General features: G+C 40.8%; 1 long non-coding RNA gene across 1 annotated transcript; it reads left to right on the top strand.

Moving 5' to 3' along the window:
• Positions 1 to 3,049: 3,049 nt before the first annotated feature.
• Positions 3,050 to 18,754, top strand: LOC119470776. The gene is made up of 3 exons (XR_005199743.1): positions 3,050 to 3,215; positions 16,236 to 16,316; positions 18,572 to 18,754. It is a non-coding gene; the product is annotated as an uncharacterized LOC119470776 (long non-coding RNA).
• The last annotated feature ends 1,943 nt before the right edge of the window (positions 18,755 to 20,697 follow it).

Raw genomic sequence — 20,697 nt, 5'->3', positions numbered from 1 at the left:
TATGACATTCCCATGCTGTCTGGTGTCTTCCAATACAGAGACACCGTGCTTTGCTTTCTTCCTTGTTTTCTCTCTGGAAAGATGAAACATTTCACTCAGCCACAAAGATTCTAGTGATATGGGGATTTACCTACCTCTTTGAGTCTAGTGATAAGGAGATCTAACTGCTTCTTAGAAGGCTTTCAACAATCCCATTGTTTTAACCCATGCTCACTTTCAGCCTTCCAAAAATTTTGAGGTTCCAGATGGCTCTGCAGTGCTCCATACTATCTTATTCCTTCCGTTTTCTTTCAGTGTTCTAAGGCCTAGGTTGATTACAGGTCACCAAAGATTATGTTAAAAAACAATGTCCACAGCCAGATAGTTCTTCAAAAGAGTTCTGAGCCCTAAATTATAGACATCAGGTGTTTTATATATGACATCCAATGTTCACATTCAAATTTATCATTAACAAAAATCAGGAGCACACACACAGTAACAAATATATTGATATGCCACTTGTTTGTTATAGATCGTCTATTGATTTCCACCTGATAATTTATTTTGACATGCAAACTATTTCAGAATTTACTTTAAAAGATATAAATTATAAGTTAATCAAAAGTTCTTATCAAACTAGGTATATTAGAATGACCTAAAGTAATATACACCTTAGATAAACATTTCTCTAATACCATTAATCATGACACATTCAAATTAAATGATTCAAATAAATGATTTAGTATCACATCTTTTAATCTCAGTGTCATTTATTATTAAACTGCATGTCCAATAAATTGCTATGTGTATTGCCAGACATGCAGTTATAACTTTGCCCTAATGTTTCTCTCTGACCTAAGTAAGGCAATAATTAAAATATTTGATTAAATGTGTTCTACTTGTACAGCTGTAGTTTCTTTTTCCTGGTAAAGGAAGCAAAACGCTGTTAATTGCTATAATTCTTACTGTCAAATTAATGAAAAGTTTTTGCCACATATATTAATAGCATTAGCCATAAATGCAAAGTGAGCAAATATAAATTTAAAAAGCAACTTAATATTTTCTTTTATAAACACAGAGTGCCTTCTTTTTCACATTCAATGTAATTTTCACATGTAAAATTATCTCTAAATATAGTTATATTTTCCTATTATATATCAAAATTTCTACTGCATATTTAATTTTGGGCCATTATTCTTTTATTTTTTCATACCTATCGGTGTTCATTTAGAAAATATTATTTTAATATTATATATATTCATACATGTTTTATAAGATGTAGATAAAATGGAAAGAAAAAATAAATTTAGTTGGATCTTTTTGCAGCTTAAATTTTCTAATTTTATAACATAGATATATTTTATAATGTATATATAATTATATCTTAGACAATGTTGATAAAGTTTAAAATATAGATTAATTTTATGAAATGTAGATAAAACAAATAAAAATAAATTTATTTAATTGGATATTTATGCAGTTTAAAGAGCACAGAACTTGCTTCAGGGGACTTGGTTCTGAAAGATCAACCATTATGCAGATGTGATAGAGTCAACACAAAGTTAATCTGTGAGGGTTTCCATGTTTATATTATCCATAGTGTTCTTCATGTACTAGGAGATCAGTGAATCTTCTAAAACTACAAACCATCGTAATTGGGTGTTTCAAATCAAAGAGGAAGAAGGTAATTACAATGCTTATATAATCAGAGATATCAATTTCCTTTAAGGAGTGCCATTGTCTCCTATTATATTCTCATATCCAAGTTTGAACTGGATAAAATACATAAAATATCTGTTTAATATGTTTGTAAATATGAGAAATACTATTATTCGATTTTAGACAGCAAATGGTGCAAGCCTGTAAAATCTGGGTATATGGAAAAAAAATAATCGTCCTGGCTTTGTATTTGGGGACAATACACTTATGTGAGCCCAAACGAAGCAAGTAGTCTCTCTGAGCAAAGATAGAAATTGGAGTTTGACGTGACTAAGATGACTGAAATGTACCAGCAGGGTACTGAAGAAACAAAATGCTACACGAAGTAAGAAATACCTATCGGAGGCTCCTTGACTCTTTGGGCAAATACTAAGTTGCATCTTGACAGGGAAAGACTCCACAGTGTGGGCAAAACACCACCAGGGAAGGAACAGCTGCTTAGGAACAGTAACTAGAGGTGTATGAGCCATGTCCTCATGCTGTCATCTGTGCTTTCAGAATCTGCTGGAGCTAACCCAGGAAGTCCCCTGCAACAGTTGCAGCCATTTTACATGTCCAAGAACAGGGCATGAGATATTCTTTTCTTCAAATATTTGGCATCATCATAATTTTCATTTTTCCATTGACGTCTGTGAAGTCATATTCCATTGCTATTTGGAATTTTATTGATTTCTCATGAGGTTCACCTCATTTACATGTTTGTTGAACATTTGAGTTATTCTATAAATTGTCTATTGGTATTTCCAAATTATTTATTTCATAGTTTTTTTTTTTTTCTTTTAGGTTTTTTGTCCTTTCTTATGTTTATAATGTAATAACCTACCCTGGGCTAGCATCACTGACTCCATCTTAGCTGTAAACTCCAGCCTACCTTCCCTCTCCCTACCACAGCCCTTCTGTGTACATAACTGGGTCACGCTGGACTTAGAAGTGTTGAAGGCACTGTTCTTAACACTTTAACCATTGTAACCACATCCTGTTTCACATACCCCTCTGCAACTGTAAGAAAAAAATTTCCCTTTAATCATTGTGTAGCAGGAGACTAATCGCCTCACTTCTTGGTGATTGTATGGAAAATACCTGTGCACACAGCCCCTTCCTCTAATCTGCTTTTCTGCTTCTGTAAAATTCCGCTTTAGCTAGTTACCCCCTCCCCATACCTAAATCAAAGCATAAAAAATAATCAAGCCCCTTCCTCAGGGCCGAGAGAATTTTGAGCATTAGCTGTCTCTTGGTCGCCAACTAATAAAAGAATTCTTGATTTGGAACTCCGTGTGGCGCATTCCTTCTAACTCACTCAGTTACTACATTCGGAGGCCCCCGCTAGATATTCGCCACTGGGTGAAGACCAGGCTCATTCTGGGTTCCCCCGAGCTGAGAGGTGGGCTATAGGGGAGGCACCCCCTGAGATGTTCCAGGGCCCCATAGGCCACCCCTTGTCGGAGGAGAGCGGATCGACTCCTGGCACACTTCTCCAAATTATTCTTCCAAGTCCCTGGTCCTGCTCCATGGAGAAGGTAAGTCAGGCCTGACCTGATTATTTCTGGAAGTTACAGGGATCATCCAATTACTGGGATGCCAGAATTGACTACAGTGATCCCTGTGACCTTGGGCTGTGGGTGCCCCAGAGTCCCTGGTCCTGGTTCTGGTTTTTGGACTCTGGGTGTCTAGAGTTCCTGGTTCTGTTTCTGAACTCTGGGTGTCCAGGGTTCCTAATTCTGTTCTGTCTTTGAACTCTGGGGGTCTAGAGTTGCTGGTTCTGTCTGTTTTTGAATTCTGGGTGTCTGGGGTCCCTGGTTCTGTCCTACTGTCTGATTTAGAGGGGTTCAGCTCTGACAAGGGCACCCCTCTGGACTCTGTCACCACTTCAGAATGCTGGAGGACAGGATCCCTGGTTTCTGTCTAATTTAAAACATTTATAAACAAGATAAAAATTTCTCTAGGGCTCAAACTGTTTACAAAGTGCATAAGACTGTAATAACCTCTGAGTGCACGTGTGTGTGCATGTGTGAGTGTGTGGGGACTTTAGAGGCTTGTGTCTAAGGATCCAGTTTGTGGCTTCACAGCAAAAGCTATGGAGTACGAGTGGGCCCCAACCTGCAGTTCTTTGGTAACGTCATACAGCTTAAAGACAGCATCAGACTAGTTTCACAGCATTGGACTAGTCCTGATCCGAGTCCGGGGTTTATACCGACCTGTCTGTGTCAAGAGGCACCTGCGACCCTGTAAGGGGAGTGGCCAGGTGGGCATCTAAGGGTTCCCAATATGGGATTCCCCTCCCTTCATCTGTCCTTTTAGAATAACCACAATCATTTATCTACCTCAGTGCCTTATCTACCTCACTGTTCATTGGGCTGTTTTGTGTCCAAGTTTGTGTGTCTTGTGTTTGCTGTTTTTCTCACTGTTAACGTGTAAGTTACATGTCACATTGCCGCTATTGTCCAAGGCGGTTAGGCCAGAATTTCTTTAAGGTCCTTGCTAAAGACCTCATCCTGCTGGATACCGTCTCCCTCATCTGTCACCTGGACTGGTCACCCCAAGACTGTCTTTTCTGTGAAAAGGGAATTAAGTGTTGCTACGGAAGGCTTGTACAAAACATTTGGGAGGTCGTTCTTCTGTTGGGGATTTTTGGCATCATAAGGGTTGCTGGAAGTTGGATTGTCATGAGCCATGTCCCAGGGACTGGTGTGACAGTCTTGTAGACCACTGGTGGATTCAGAACACCCACCCTGCTGATCTCTTGGCCCACCTTTTCTGTCATCCCACCACTTTTCCTGTGCCTTTAGATAAGCCCCTGTTTAAGGAGACCTATGCCTTTTTAGCTCTACAACTTTTCCAATCCTATAATGCTCCTGGGTGGGACCTCACTGTCAGGTGGTACTGGTGGGATCATTCTGGTGGTCTTTTTTTTTTTTTGAGACAGAGTTTCGCTCTTGTTGCCCAGGCTGGAGTGCAATGGCGCGATCTCGGCTCACCGCAACCTCCACCTCCTGGGTTCAGGCAATTCTCCTGCCTCAGCCTCCTGAGTAGCTGGGATTACAGGCATGCGCCACCATGCCCAGCTAATTTTTTGTATTTTTAGTAGAGACGGGGTTTCACCATGTTGACCAGGATGGTCTCCATCTCTTGACCTCGTGATCCACCCGCCTCGGCCTCCCAAAGTGCTGGGATTACAGGCGTGAGCCACCGCGCCCGGCCCCTCTGGTGGTCTTTATCCTCCTCAACCTCACCCCTTACCCCGGACTCACCTAATTCCCTTATCACACTAGATCCAGTGTCTCCAGGGCCTGGCTCTCTTATCTCTCCTCCAGCCCATAGCTGACAGAGCCCAGTTCAAGGTCTCTGTCTTTGAGATGTGGAGACATCAACAGACATCAATGGTATCTTGGGTATAAGGCCAAAAGAGCTCCCAAACCACCCCGGAAACCACTAGGTCCCCCTAAGTACCTTCCATAATGGGCTCTGCCTCTTCGTGACCCTCTACACCCTTCCAGTGCATGTTAAAGAATTTTACTTTAGGTTTTTCTGGAGAGTACAGAGTCTGCCTTACAAAAAGCAGGCTCCAAACTCTGCGAAGTGGAATGGCCAAAGTTTGGAATGGGATGGCCCCAGGCTGGGTCACTGGATTTTAAAACAGTATAGGCGGTATGTGAAGTTGTTACCGGAACACCTGGGGACCCTGATCAGTTTCCCTATATTAACCAATGGCTGGACCTAGTCCAGAATCCCACTCCTTGGCTACAATCCTGCACCATCATAGTCCCTCATCCAGGGTCCTTCTAAGCTGAACCTCTCTCCCTTGCCCAAACCCCTGGCTCCCTCCATTCCTCCTGTGTTGCCCCCTTCAGAAGAGGAAGACAGGTCCCTTCTTTTGCCTCCACCTTATAATCCTCCACCACCCTCACCTCCATCTCACTTGGGATCCCCTTCTGCCCCTTCAACCTCATCTCCTGTGGCCTCTCCACTGCTGCCAAACTCTTAACAGACAGCTTCCATGGATCCTTTGCCCATCACCTCCAGGCTATGGCCCCAGGCAGAGAAGGTCGCTCCATTGCTTCCCCTAAGAGAGGTACCACCCCCTCCGGGCAGTGGGCAGGCCGGCTCATTTATGGTCCACATTTCCTTTTCTACTTCTGACCTGTACAATTGGAAGGCTCAAAACCCACCATTTTCTGAGAAACCCCGGGTCCTGACTACACTGGTGGAGTCTGTGTTCCAAACCCACTGACCCACCTGGAATGATTGCCAGCAGCTTCCTCTAACCCTCTTTACCTCTGAGGAAAGGGACCACATTCATAGGGAGGCTAGAAAGAATTTCCTTCCTCAGCAGGCAGGCTGGAGAAGGAGGCTCAAAACCTCTCAGAGGAAGTTTTTCCCTCTACTCAGTCAAATTGAGACCCAAACACAGTGGCAGGGAGGAAAGCTTTGGATGAGTTTCACGAGCATCTCCTAGTGGGTATTAAGGGAGCTGCTCAAAAGCCCATGAATTTGTCTAAGACAACGGAAGTTGTCCAGGAGCCCAGTGAGTCCCCTGGAGCATTTTTAGAGCACATCCAGGTTATCAAACTTATACCCTGTTTGATCCAGTGGCTCCCGAAAACAGCCATGCTGTTAATTTGTCATTTGTGGTCCAGGCACCTCCTGACATTTGAAGAAAGTTACAAAAGCTTGAGGGATTTGTTGGAATGAACAATCCACAACTCCTAGACATAGCCCAAAAAGTTTATGACAATAGAGAATTAGAAAAACAGAAACAGGCTACTTTGGCAGCTGAAAAAGCATCTGATAAGGCATCACAAAAGTAGGCAAAAATCATAGTAGCTGCAATCTGGGAAGCTGAAGTACAGAACCCTGCACGAAAAAGTCATCCTGGGGAAAAACCCAACACCCCCACAAGAAAAAGGGAAAAATGCCCCTGTTACATAATCAGTGTGCCTACTGCAAGAAAATTGGACACTGGAGGAGGGAGTGTCTAAAAAGGCTTGAAGGGAAAGTTCTCACTCTTCTGGAAGCCAGAGAGTCTGAGGAGGATTGACAGGGCTGGAGCTCCCTGCCCCTCGGCCCCTGGGAGCCCATGGTTACTGCTACGGTGGGGGACCGGCCTGTATGTTTCCTAGTCGACACTGGGGCGGAGCACTCTGTATTACAAGCCCCTTTTGGTAGTGTCTCCAACAGAAAGATTGCCATGCAGGGTGCCAAGGGATCTATTCGGGAATACTGGTTTACCCATCTTGTAATGCCAGAGTGCCCTTTCCCCTTCCTCAGATAGGACCTACTCCATAAGCTACAAGCATCTATCTCCTTCTCAGCAGATCAAGTCCACCTCACACTGGGGACCACAACACCTCCCTCTGCTCAGCTCCTACTAACTGCCCCCTTATCAGAGGAGTACCTCTTAACCCCCTCCTTGCAACTGGTGAAAAATGAGGTTAACCCCCTCCTACAGAATCTACAAACTCCTTTCCCCTGAGTCTGGGCAGAGTCAAATCCTCCCAGACTGACAAAACACCACCCACCAGTAGTTGTAGAACTTCTGGCCACTGCTCTGCCAGTTCAGGGAAAACAATACCCTGTAATTCAGTGGGATTGAGAGGGAATCAACCCTCACATTCAACTGCTATTACAGGCCAATGCACTCACACTGCCGGTCTGCCTGGAACATTCCATTTTTGCCAGTCAAAAAGCCTAGGAAAAATGATTACCAGCCAGTACAGGACTTGTGGGAAGTCAACAAGTGGACAGTCACAGTCCATCCAGCTGTCCCCAATCCATATACTCTCCTCAACCTGCTCCTGCAAGAACATACAGTATACACAGTCCTTGACTTAAAGAATGCCTCTTCGCCTTCCCTTTGGCCCCCCAAAGCCCACCAATTTTTGCTTTTGAGTGGACAGAGCCTGGCTCAGGTGATACCACTCAACTCACTTGGACTCTGTTGCCCCAGGCGTTCAAAAATTCCACTACTCTTTTGGGGGAAGCCCTCCAGCAGGATGTAATACCCTTCTGAGCCAGCCATCCTGATTGTACTTTGCTTCAGTATGTAGATGATTGGTTACTGGCTACCAAAACTACTGGCAGCTGTCTGCAATATACTAAAGACTTGCTTCATCTCCTCCAGGAACTTGGGTATCGGGTCTCAGCCAAAAAGGCCCAGCTTTGTCTCTCCAAGGTCTCCTACCTGGGGTATGACATAAACAAAGAAAAAAGGGCACTCGCCAATGCTTAAAAAGAGACTATCCTCCATGTCCCCACTCCTACCACCAAGAGACAGGTACATGAATTTTTTGGGGCCACGAAATACTACCGCCTGTGGATACTGGGTTTTGCAGAAATCACCAAGCCTCTGTACATGGCTACAGGCAGCAATAGTCCACTGGTTTGTACTTACACGGAAGAGCAAGCCTTCCAAACCTAAACTTGTTATGGCTCAACAACGAACATTTTATGCAAACCACTGGTCCATGAACTACACTTCAGATGGCAGTAGATAAAACAATGCAGATACTGTGTATAGGAATAATAAAACCAAAAACTTTTATTTGAAATTGATAACCATTCTTTTGGTGCATGTGCATTTCAAACATGGTGGTCATACAAACTAAGAACTAAAAAACTAACTTTTTTCAGCTTTATTATCTAAAAACAATGAAATGTTATACAACTAAAACCTGTATAACAATAAAAGTGATTTGAAATTTAAATTTTGTGTTGGACTGTGTTTGGATGGTACAGTTGTGAAGACAGGAAAACATTCTGAGTTGTTACCCAGATTAAGGAGCTTGTACTTCCTTAAGAAAATATTGCTCTAAAAATAATGTCAGCTAAACTAAACAGTGAGCTGAGTGACATCGTAAAAATTGTGAATTATATAAATTCTAATATAGAATATTCTCCATGTTTTAAAATAATATGGAATCATAAAAAACAACAGTCATGGCTCATTGAGGGATAATAACTGTTGAAGGGGTTGGGTGCAGTGACTCATGCCTGTAATCCCAGCACTTTGGGAAGCTGAGGTGGGTGGATCACCTGAGGTCAGGAGTTCGAGACCATCCTGGCCAAGAAGGTGAAACCCTGTCTCGACTAAAAATACAAAAGATTACCTGGGCGTGGTGGCACTCACCTGTAATCGCACCTACTCAGGAGGCTGAAGCAGGAGAATTGCTTGAACTTGGGAGGCAGAGGTTTCAGTGAGCCAAGATCTCACCATTATACTCTGGCCTGGGTGACAAGAGCAAGATTCCATCCCCTTCCTCCGCCCCCAAAAAAAGTGTTGAAGGAAAAAATTTTGTGGAGATCTGCTTCTGGTATTTGTATAAAACTAGAAATAAATTTGATCCTGTGTTCTTAAAGATGTAAACTGCATGATGACTTGCTTAAGTGTCTGTTGTCTTATTTGTAATATTAATAAAAAGTACAATGTTTTTCAATGGCAAATATGATCATAGGGCAACAATAAAAATAAGAAGCTTGGAGAACAAAGTGTCTGCAAATTGTTATGACACACTTCACAATGTAATTATAATTTTTACTAAAGTATGAAAAATTCATGGTGTTGTACTCTAAGAAAAATCTTTACTAAACACCTTAGAAATTTGATAGAAATGTTTAAAATTTACATTAAAAGTAGATACAGATGTAGAAAGTCTATTGATCTGTACTTCATGTCTTTTATCAAAGCATAAATTTATTTATTTAAGCGCTAGATAAATTGTTGTAAATATGAGATGACTTAATTCAGTTGGGAAATAATTTTAATATTTTCAAAATATTTAATAAATATTTTGAAATTTATTTAAAATATCTTCATTTTGACTTATCTACTATGCATCTTATTTAAAATAAATGAAATGATTTAAATATACATAGTATCCCAAAACTGTGCTTTTGCAATCCAATCTAGACTGCAGAGATTAACAACTTAGTAAACAGAATGCAAGCTTCTTTGTCACATTAAATACTTTAAATATTAAAATTCATAGCATTGGTGTAAAATGTGCATATGAGGATTTTTATATAGATGCATTATTAGTTGTTTCCACAATTATAATACATAATAGATCTCCTCAATACTCAGTGGCTTAAAACAATAAAAACTTAGTTTTGCTTATAAATTTAAGTTTGGCTTCTCAGATATTAAAAATAATCTGTGTACTAGATGATGGCCTATGGGATGCTGAGCCAGCTAGACCAATGATTTTAAATAAAAATACTAAAGAGAAGGAAGCCCAAGGAAGTCATAGAAAGTAGAGCCTATGACTGGAAAGAATTAGAACATCTACCAAAATGTATATCTGTCAAGAGCCAGCACTGCCAGAGACTCAATTCATATCAGAAAGTGGTAGGCATAGTCTTTCTAACAGAATCAAAGTAAAGCTAAATTTTTAATCAAGGATTGAAAAACTTCTTGTATCTGTGAATGAGAAGTTTCAAATTCCTTATTCCTACAAGTACACAAAGCACAGCCATTTTCTGATATAATCCACATTACTCAGACTTTAGAAAAAATATACCAGCAGTCATCAAATTGGTAGCCAAATTAAGCATGATTAAGCAAATACACAAACCAAGTCTAAATAAATATTCAGAACTTCTATAAATGTAGGGACAGTATAAATTAAACAAAATCAGTGAAGTCCATATAACTTACAGATGAAAGAAAATAATGCTATATAGCATAACAGCTACTACAAACATTGAAGACTTAGTAGATGCATGGAAATGAGGCCATAGGATTAAAACTATACCTTTAAAGCTAAGTTTGATAAATAAAGGAAAATTAACAGGATAAATTTAAACCAGACATTTTTTACACTAAGCTGTATGGAAAAGCTACCTTGAAGTCACTGTTAGAAAGAAATAATTTCAAAGAGTCAGTGGATGGGATGTCCACAAACAAAATATGTAAAATGTTGGTAAATGATTGGAATATAATTAAATTTGTATGTACTTATGGTTTCAAATTGTCAGGTGGCCTATAAAACAGTATAAAATAATAGTTGCCCATCAAATAAATGCATAATAGGTATTAATATTATTAGGGTTGATTTAAAAAATATGTTAAGAGAGAATAAAATTTAAAAGATCCATGAAGGTAGGATAGAGGAAATGGGAAGGTATCCTTCTCCCCAGGCCAGCTGAAATTGTACTTATCTTTTGATATAAATTAGGGATTTAAGAAAATAATAGAGAAATTTTAAGAAGAAGACATAACTGAAGATAACATGTCACTATATAATTCAAAATTATAGCTTGTTTATAAAAAGCTTCTATGAAATGGAGATCTGTCATAGACTTTAGAAATCAAAATTAAAGGTAACAAAAAGAGCAAGATTTATATGAAATATTAAAAAAGTAATTTGTGAGACTTTTATTAGTACAGTACAAGAAATACATGTCAGTAATTTATTTGTCATGTTCTTTGCAACTTTATATTTGAAGACTACCAAAATCAATTCACAGTCACATGAAAAGGTCCCAATATGCTTTCAGTAGACAGCCCCAAGAGTTATTTCAATAGGTCCATGACAGCAAATAATCTATTTAGAGAAAAGTAAATATAATAGATGATATTGCAATCATAGAACAAATATAGAAAATGTATAAGAAAAGCTAACAAAATAATAAATATTTACAGAAAGGAATATAATGGTACAAGAAAAAGCACAACCTGCAGAAACCTGTTAAATTCTTGGAATTTATTTGATCTTCCAAGGGAACAAAAATAACTATCTTAATAAAAAAAAAAAAAAAGTGGAAGCAATCATACCTGAAGATAAAATTAAGTACAAAAATTATGTATTAATTTTTTAACCCCTCTAGCAAGATTAGGAAAATTTTTGTGGAAGCAAAATTTTGAAATCATTTTCCTCAAATATGTTTTCCAAATTGTTTATTCTCTCTCCGTCTCTCTCAGGAATACTAATGAGTTAGAGAGTTGGTCTGTTTACACAATCCCATGTTTCTCAGATTTCATTTTCATTTTTTAATATTCTTTTGAAATTTTCGTCTGACAGGGTTGATTTAAAAAGCTGATCTTCAAGCTCTGAGCTTCTTCCCTCACCTTGGTGTATTCTGCTGTTAATATTTTTGATTATATTATGAAATTCTTGTAGTGACTATTTCAGCTCTACAAGTTCAGATTGGTTCTTTCTTAAAGTGGTTATTCTGCCTTTCATTTCTGGGATGATTTCCTGGATTTCTTGGATTGGACCTCAACTTGTTTTGGATCTCAATGAGCTTCCTTGCCATCCAGATTCTGGATTCTGTGTAAGTCATTTCAGTCACTTCAGATGGTTCAAGGACCACTGCTGGGGAACTAGTGGAACTGTTTGGAGGGGAGGGAATGCTCTGGCTTTTCTAATTGCCCTGATTCTTTCTTATCCAGGAGAATTGCTACTCTTTTAACTGTGGTGTATGTTGAGTATAGTCAGTTGGCGTCATTTCTGGGCGTGTTCAGAGGGCCAAAGTTCTGTCCAAATTCTTTACTTGCGGCTGAATTCTCGCCCTTTGTTTCACATGGAGGATACATTAGCAGTGTATTTTTAGTGTTGTAGTTTCAGCTGTGATTTAGTGTATGGTGCTTAAGAGTAATGGCAGGTAAACTGGCTTATACTCAGCCAAGTGGCTCCTTCGTATTTCCGGGCATTTGCGGCCATGCTGTGATGTGGTGGAGAGAGACTTGACTTCCTCACCAGGTCCACTCCCGGGCCTTGGAGAAGCCACTATTGATCACTGGTACAACCATGTGTTTTTGTCAGGTGTTCCAGGCCACAGGGTTTCCTTGGTCAGAGACCGCAGCAGGGAGATAGGCCACACCTGTTCTGGATGGCCCTGTGGATGGAGGCATGCCTCACTCTCACAGCAGACCAGAAGCCTATGTGGCTCACCTAGCTCTGTGCCCTGAGAGTGTGGGTTCCTCTCCCTTTTGAGTACCAGCCACTCAGCTTGGCACTCCCTAGCTGCACAGAGCAGCCCCGGGGTGAGCTCAAGCAGGGCTGGCGTACAATGGCACGATCTCAGCTCACTGCAACCTCTGCTTCCCGGGTTCAAGTGGTTCTCCTGCCTCAGTCTCCTGAGTAGCTGGAATTCCAGGCACCCACCACTGTGCCCGGCTAATTTTTGGCATCTTTAATAGAGAAGGGGTTTCACTATGTTGGTCAGGCTGGTCTTGAACTCTTTACCTCGTGATCCGCCTACCTTGGCCTTTCAAAGTGCTGGGATTACAGGCATGAGCCACTGCATTGGAAGGAGCTCATGCTTTTTTGTCATTCTCTCCTCCTTTTGTTATTCTCTCTCTCCTGCCGCTTGGGGGCAGCAGTGGTGGGGACTCTGGCAGCTGCAGTGACAGAGGACCTGTCCGTGGTCTCCGGCATTGCACCCCAGAGTAACACAGAGCTGCCACTGACTGACGTGACCAGGTGTGGGTGCGGCAGCTGCTCTGTGGGTCCCAGCAGGCGGCCCTTCTTGGTGAAGAGCAAGGAAGTCAGGGATTCTCAAGAAAAGAATGTGGCCTCCTCTTCCTAGGGCAGCTGTGGCATGCCGGAGGTGCCAGGAAAGCAATCGGGCTCTTTGTTCCCTCCCTAGCCTGGGAGAAATTAGGACTGCTACTGTGGCAGTGGCTATGGCAGAGGGCCCTTGGGTTGTCTCTGAGAACTCCAGCCCACAGAAACACAAAGCCGTCCGCGGGTCAAGATGGCCAGGGGCAGACCTACGTTATTTCTAGTTAAATAATTGTAAGCTTGCTTTGCTTACTGTACACTGAAGTTTAGACCCCAAACTACACAATATCAAATATTGGTGCAGTAAAATAGAAATCAAGCGGCCACAGGCCTAAGGTAAAGACCATCTGGGAGAGCTTGTAAAACGGTGGAATGCAGCAGGGCGGTTGCAAAGCAGGAAATACTGCTTTGGTCCAGCAAATGCCTTCTCAACACAGAGGCTGCAAGAGGGTCTCCTAAAGAGGACTTGTGCAAGATCTCTGAGAAGAGAGGCAACCTCTGCCCATAAGACTAGGGAGGGTCTTTGCAGATGGGAGCTTGCAAGGCAGGAAAGCCTTGCAGGGCAGGGATAACCTGAACGCCACAGGCTCTGCCTAGTTTCTCAGAATATGGAGTAATTCTGATTGCTCTGTGTCTGCAGTGCTTGGGAGATAAAAGCCCCTTGATACATTGTGTGTGGTCAGACCTGGTGGCACTTTATCCACTGTGCTTCTATGCAAATATACCTTGATAACAAGCAGTGGTAAAATTCAGTGTGGTAGGTTTGCATCTCTTAGAAGAATCACATGTGCTATTGAATGCTGCAGACACACACTCTTCCTCTACTCCCCCGCCCCGGCTATCTTACTCCACAATAGTTTTTAGTCCTCCCCCGAAAACCTTCTGCTTCAGCCCACAAGATTAATGAGATTGTGCACCTAATAAAAGGTTGTGGAGCCTAGAGCTCAGGGCCAACGCTGTCCCGACGAGTTTGCGTTGGTTCCCTGGACCCACGCTGTGAAACTATACTCTTGTCTTTGTCTTTATTTTTTTTCTCACTCCCTTGTCACCACTAGGACTAAGGACACACAGGAATAGGGTTGGGGCTGGAACCCAACAGCCCTCCGTGACTGAAGTGAGCACGTCAGGTGGGTCGTTGCTCTGGTGTCTCAGGCTAGGAAGTCCTCCTCGTGAGGAGCCAGAGGGGCAAGAACCTGCACAGAAAACTGTGGCTGCTTTTCGAAGGGCAGCTGCAGCCTACTGCGGGCCCATGACTCTTCCTGGGTTCTTGGTTCTTTCTTCAGCCTGAGGGCAGCAGGGGTAGGGACAGTGCCAGTGGGAATTGCAGTGAGCCTGTCAGTTATGTCTAGGAGGGCAGTCCCAAAGAAATGCAGGGCTGTGACTGGCCAGAGTTTCGGAAGCCAGAAGTGGGGCAGTGGCCGGACTGCCCTCAGGGCTAAGGTCTCTGGCCAGTGGGTCTTCTTTACTGAGGTGGAAGGGAGGCGAGGCCTGCAGTTCCTCTGCTCCTCAGCACCATACATGTGGCCCATCTCCTGTTGGAGAGAGCTGGCTCTTGGTGTTGACGTGGCTATAGCAACTGGCACCAGGGTGTTCAGGGATCCAAGGCCCATGGGGCCCCACGTGGGCTTGAGCACAGGCCCTGCCCAGACTCCAGGAAGTTCTCTGTGTCAGTCAGGAGATGGGGGCTCTGGAGGATTTCCCGTGCCCAGGGTTGCAAAAGTCCATGACAGAAGTGTGAGTCCCCAAGGGCTCTGACTCACTCATCCTTTCCCCACAGCAGGGAGCCCCCCCTGGGTCTGTACCCATCCTGGGTGGGCAGCTGTCCTGCCTCACTCCTCTACACTCTCCGTGGTCACCATTGCTCTCTTGAATCTCAACTTGGTTTCCTGGACATTACACTTGGAGTTTACTTGCAGTTTCTTAATCTTACTTTGTTATTCATGACACCATAATAGAGTTTAAGTTCCTAAGTGCTCTTGATATTTTGATTATGATTTTTATTTAAGACTTCTACTTTTTATTCCTGTTATCTTCATGTTTGTCATATTTTGTTTTCTATTTTCTTGCTTTTTTTAATGAAAAGCGATTATTATAGATTAAATTAATACCATTATGAATTTTTATTTTCTGACTTTTTTTTTTTGAGACAGAGTTTTGCCCTTGTTACCCAGGCTGGAGTGCAATGGCGCAATCTCAGCTCACTGCAACCTCCAACTCCTGGGTTCAAGCAATTCTCCTGCCTCAGCCTGTCAAGTAGCTGGGACTACAGGCTGCGTCACCATGCCCAGCTAATTTTTGTATTTTTAGTAGAAACAAGGTTTCACCATGTTGTCCAGGGTGGTCTCGATCTCTTGACTTTCTGATCCACCCGCCTCGGTCTTTCAAAGTGCTGGGATGATAGGTGTGAGCCACAGCGCCCTGCCTTTTCTGACTATCTTAAACAGCCCAATTTGAATATAGTTTTCAGATTCTTCAGTAAAATCAGTATTATCAGGAGTTCTTGTCTGGCTGTTAACTTATTTTTTGCAATAACATCAATGTGTTGCATGTTTTTGGATATGGGTGGGTGGCTCACTTTGGTTGACAAGTGTTTTGTTTGTATCTTCTCTATCTCTGTCCCTACTGCTTTGCTCATTCCTCTCTATCCTCCTTTCTTCCTAGATGTGCAGCCATCATGGGCTATACACTGGCGTAGCAGCTTTTGATGGTATAGTTGCTCTCCTTATTCATAGTTTCACTTTCCACAATTTCAGTTACCTGCAGTCAACGAGAGTCTGAAAATAATAAATGAAAACTTCCAGAGATAAACAATTCCTGTTTTAAATTGCATGTCATTCTGAGTAATGTGATGTGATCTTGAATTGTTTCGTTCCATCTCACCTGGACGTGATCACCCCTTGCCCAGCGTGCCCATACTGTGTATCCTATCTGCTGTACATTCCAACCCCCTGCTAGTCATTTAGCAGCCATCTTGATATCAGATTGACTATCATGTATTGTTGCTGGTGTTCAAGTAACCTCTGTTTTGTTTAATAGCCACAAAGCAGAAGTGTTAGTGAGGCTGGAGACTTGGATACGTGAAAGAGAAGACATAGAGTGCTTCCTTTAAGTGAAAAGGTGAATGTTTTTGACTTAATAAGGAAAGAAAAAAATCAGACATTTAAGTTGCTAAGATCTACAGTAACAATATATTCCACTCTATAACAATTTATATTGTTATTAAATTATATCATTGTTCTATTTTGCTATTAGTTTCACTGATTAAACTCTTACTGTGCCTAATTTATTAATTGAATCTATCATATGTAAGTATGTTTCGGAACAAGCAGATTCTATGTAGGGTTTGGTACTATTGATAGCTTCAGGCACACACTGAAGGTGTTGGAATGTGTCCCCCAGGCATAAGAAGGGCCTACTGTATTTTCAGCATTTTTTCCTGATGATGGGAGGTCTTTGATGCACAAACTAGTTTTAAACAGTGAGTCTTGAATTGACTTATGTGGGGCATCTTTGTCTGTTTTCCTATGTAAGATACTCCATACAACCTAAGGATAATTAACATTTTTAATTTGTATGCTGATTCTGTTTCAAATTTAATGTTCAGCGTATACTCAGACTTAGCTATATGATTTTAATGTTGCCTTTGAAAAATCTCATTATTTTATGGAGCAGAGAGACTTCTTTATAGCAGAGTTTTTGAAAAACTAATGTGTGATTAATTTAAAATAATTCCCCATGAAACCCAAAAATCACAACAAAAAACACTGTAACAATTTCTCAAGGAAAGAAAAGCAAAAACAATAACTATTCCATTTTGGTAGCTAGAGTACAATGTCTGGCACACTAAATAACATCAAATAACACCCTAATAACACCACCCTAATAACAAATCACTATAAATAACACCAAAATAAACTTTTGAAGAAAATATCTTGTCAAGGGCTATTACGATGAAGGATTAAAAATTATATCTTTATATAGTAACTAGAGTTAAGGAAAAACAGCACAATAATTAGGTTAACGTAAATCATTTAAAAACAATTAGGGTAAGAATCTTACATAACATGAGCCTTGTCCTACATAGCTCAGGCTACAAATAACAGGCTATAGTCTTTCCCCAGAGTAAAGTATTGGTTTCCTCTCCTGGTAATAAGAAATTTGGTCTATCCCTCTACTAAGGCCTATTCCCAGTACAATTGTTAAGAGAGTCCTTGGGAGTTGTGCATTCTAATTTGGAGTTTTTGTCAAATATTGACTATAATAGCAGAGAAAAATTTGGCCTTGGTAGCTATATTCAAAATGTTCTATGTGGAAGAAATAACTGCTTCTACAGTGAAGAATGACACCAAGAAAATGTGTTCTCTAGAGGAGCAAATCTTCAGGTATATAAGTATTCCACTCTTCGTTGCTATGGTTAACGTAGGGAATTCAGTCATAATTCACCGAGTCTTTTAGATAAAGAATTTTTTATTCATTTTTTATTCATTGATTGGGGAGAGGAACACTAAGACATATAGGAGGGATGAAGTCCCTTCATCAGAAACATCTGGACTTAGAGAGGTGAGTCCCATTTTAGCTTGCCACATTGCTTTTGATCGTTTAACTTAAACACCACAGCAGAGGCTAATCAACTTACCTGGCATCAGCCAGAAGGATTCTAGGAGAATCTTAAGCAGAATTTATTTGGGAAAGAATAGCTTCCAGTATCACATGAAACCATAAGATTTTAATTCCTTAATTACCTGTAGCCCACTGGCTTCCTTCCCAGAACACTGGGGCATCTCAGAGATAAGTCTGATTTACACATCAGTACTTTTCAGATCCCCTTCCTTTTCCCCCCTGAAAAGCCTTTTCATTGTGCCTTTATTTATATAAGATTTCTGATTAAAAATAAACACAAGCTTCTTGTCTTTGAAGTACATAAAGTTAGAATGATTCTGTAGTTGTGAAAGCTGTTCTTCTTCTTGACCTATACCTAACATGGATTCATGCTAGGAGCAGTGGTGATCAATACAGAAGTAAATTAAGCATAATAGCTTAAATCAGTAATGTAGCTTCCCCACTGATCTTTATCAAAGATACCAATTTTGCCTCAATATCATTTGGACCTAAAGAATACTAGACTTTTGAAATTGTCCCCAAGAAAATTTTATAAACTCCACTAAGGGGAAACAACCTTTCAACTCAGCTTGCAGCACAATCAGCAGTAATAATTAGCCAGCTTGCCCTTTAACTCACTTCCTTGCAGATGGTCACTGCTTACTACCCCAGGATAACATAACCCTTGTCACAAGACTCTTTGCTCTATAGGTAAAATTAAAGACATTGTGAGATGATAAGTTTGCTGTTTGCATTTTGAGTTTCTCCTGCAGGTTCTGTAAAACCAAAGAAAACTACCCATGCTAGCTGGTGTAAAGGACCAAGTATGAAGCTGACTTATGGAAGAGTAGAGTTTTCACATTCTGATTATATCATCCTCCTTACCCTGACCAATTGATATCCCCAATTTTCCAGCCCCTTGCCCTCCATGATCCTCTTAAAGATCGTGGTACAAATCTCCTCAAATAAGTAGATTTGAGGCTTGAGAATTCCTTGTTTCCTCAACTGGCGGCCTTGTGATTATTAAACTCTGCTGCAAACCCTGCTGTTTCAGGATGTTGGTCTGTTGTGGCACAGTGGGCATATAAAGCTGGCAGTCTTATAATACAGTGAATATGATCTCAAAAAATTGGTAAAGTTACATCAATTGAAAATACATTTCAAAGAATAATTATCCTGGATGAGTTAAACAGGAAAAAATACTTTATTCAAGACTGTTGTGTTAGGAGTCAATACTATTAGAATAAGAAAGAGAGGCTGAACTCATTTTGGAGTGACAGAGCAAAAGAAAGAGAACTCTAAGGTCTTCTTAAAAAGAAGTTGGTCAAGATGATTAGGCATTTGTTCTGCAAAATGGTGCTTACAGAAGTTAGTCTCCCATCCTCCTACAGAGACTACTAGATAAGGCCACTCTTAATGATTACATTGCAGTGAAGATGGCTCCTAGGTTTTTGAGAAAAACATCCCTGGGTTGTAAAACTAGCAAGAGTATGATAGGAGATTTATATTTCAACAAAACAGAGACATAATTTACAACTGCAAGTTTGTTTTTTTTAAATTCAAATGCTCCAAGACAAAGGGGAGCTAGGTGTAAAGGTCAGTTAAGCTGAGGACAATGTTGAAATCATCTTAGTTACATATACACCATGGACTATTATGCAGCCATAAAAAACGATGAGTTCATGTCCTTGGTAGGGACATGGATGAAACTGGAAACCATCATTCTCAGCAAACGGACAGAAGAGCAGAAGATCAAACACCACATGTTCTCACTCATAGGTGGGTGTTGAACAATGAGAACACATGGACACAGGGAGGGGAGCACTACACACTGGGGTCAGTTGGGGGGAAAAAGGGGAGGGACGGTGGGGGGTGGGGAGCTGGGGAGAGATAGCAAGAGGAGAGATGCCAGATGTAGGTGATGGGGAGGAAGGCAGCAAATCACACTGCCACGTGTGTACCTGTGCAATAATCTTGCATGTTCTTCACATGTACCCCAAAAGCTAAAATGCAATAAAATAAATTAATGGGAAAAAAAAAAGAAATCATCTTAGCTACATGTTTTCTCAGGCCAACAAAACTAGATTTTATGTTGGCAACAAGCATTTACTTCACTGTATTTTCTTAAACATTTAGGCTACCTAACTTTTAGTTTCTACAATTTATCACTAGCTTCCCTTAAATAAGACCTTAGTCACATATAAATGCTCCCTTGTATCAGGTGATAAAGTACAAATGCACTATTTTGATGGGACATTTGAAGGTTAATTGATCCAGAATAGCTCTTTCAACAAGAACAAAATTTTGACTATAGTCAGAAAAGAAAATTTTATTCTTTATTTTTTGAGTTGACCAGAGAAATTGGTGAGAAAATCTGGCACATTGTGTTTGCATATTTTGACTGTTTCTTGCAAGGGAGCACCAGACGTGAGTGACAAATCTTGGTACAGTGTTAGAGGTAAAGGTAAAAAGTCACCTAACAGTAGGAAGTAATCCTGGGGAGCTTACAGAACAGTGATGATGTCTTTCACATAACCAAAGTCTTAAAAAATCAAATGACCATATTCTTTCTGAATCAGAATGTCTCTATGTTCCCTCTAGCAACCCAACTATAAGGAATTGTAGTACAAAAATTACAAGACAATGAGCCGTGAGTGTGTCAGCTCTTTAGAAATAACACATGAAAAGGACTGTATATTAGAAAGTCCCTAGGGTAAGAACCATGCCTTACGCACATGGCTTCATAGAGAACTTTAAACAATGCAAATTCCATATGAAGGAAATCTTGTTAGGAAAGGAACTGAGAAAAAGATCTTTGGGTCTAAAAAGTAATACAAAGTATTTAAAATTCTTTCATGTAATTAAAAAAAATCATTTGTTGAATTATACACTGCAGTTC

This window comes from Cebus imitator, unplaced genomic scaffold, assembly GCF_001604975.1.
Source record: "Cebus imitator isolate Cc_AM_T3 unplaced genomic scaffold, Cebus_imitator-1.0 Scaffold40, whole genome shotgun sequence".
Classification (NCBI taxonomy): Eukaryota; Metazoa; Chordata; class Mammalia; order Primates; family Cebidae; genus Cebus; species Cebus imitator.
Note: the sequence above shows the minus strand (reverse complement) of the source record. Positions and strands in the feature narration are given on the sequence as shown.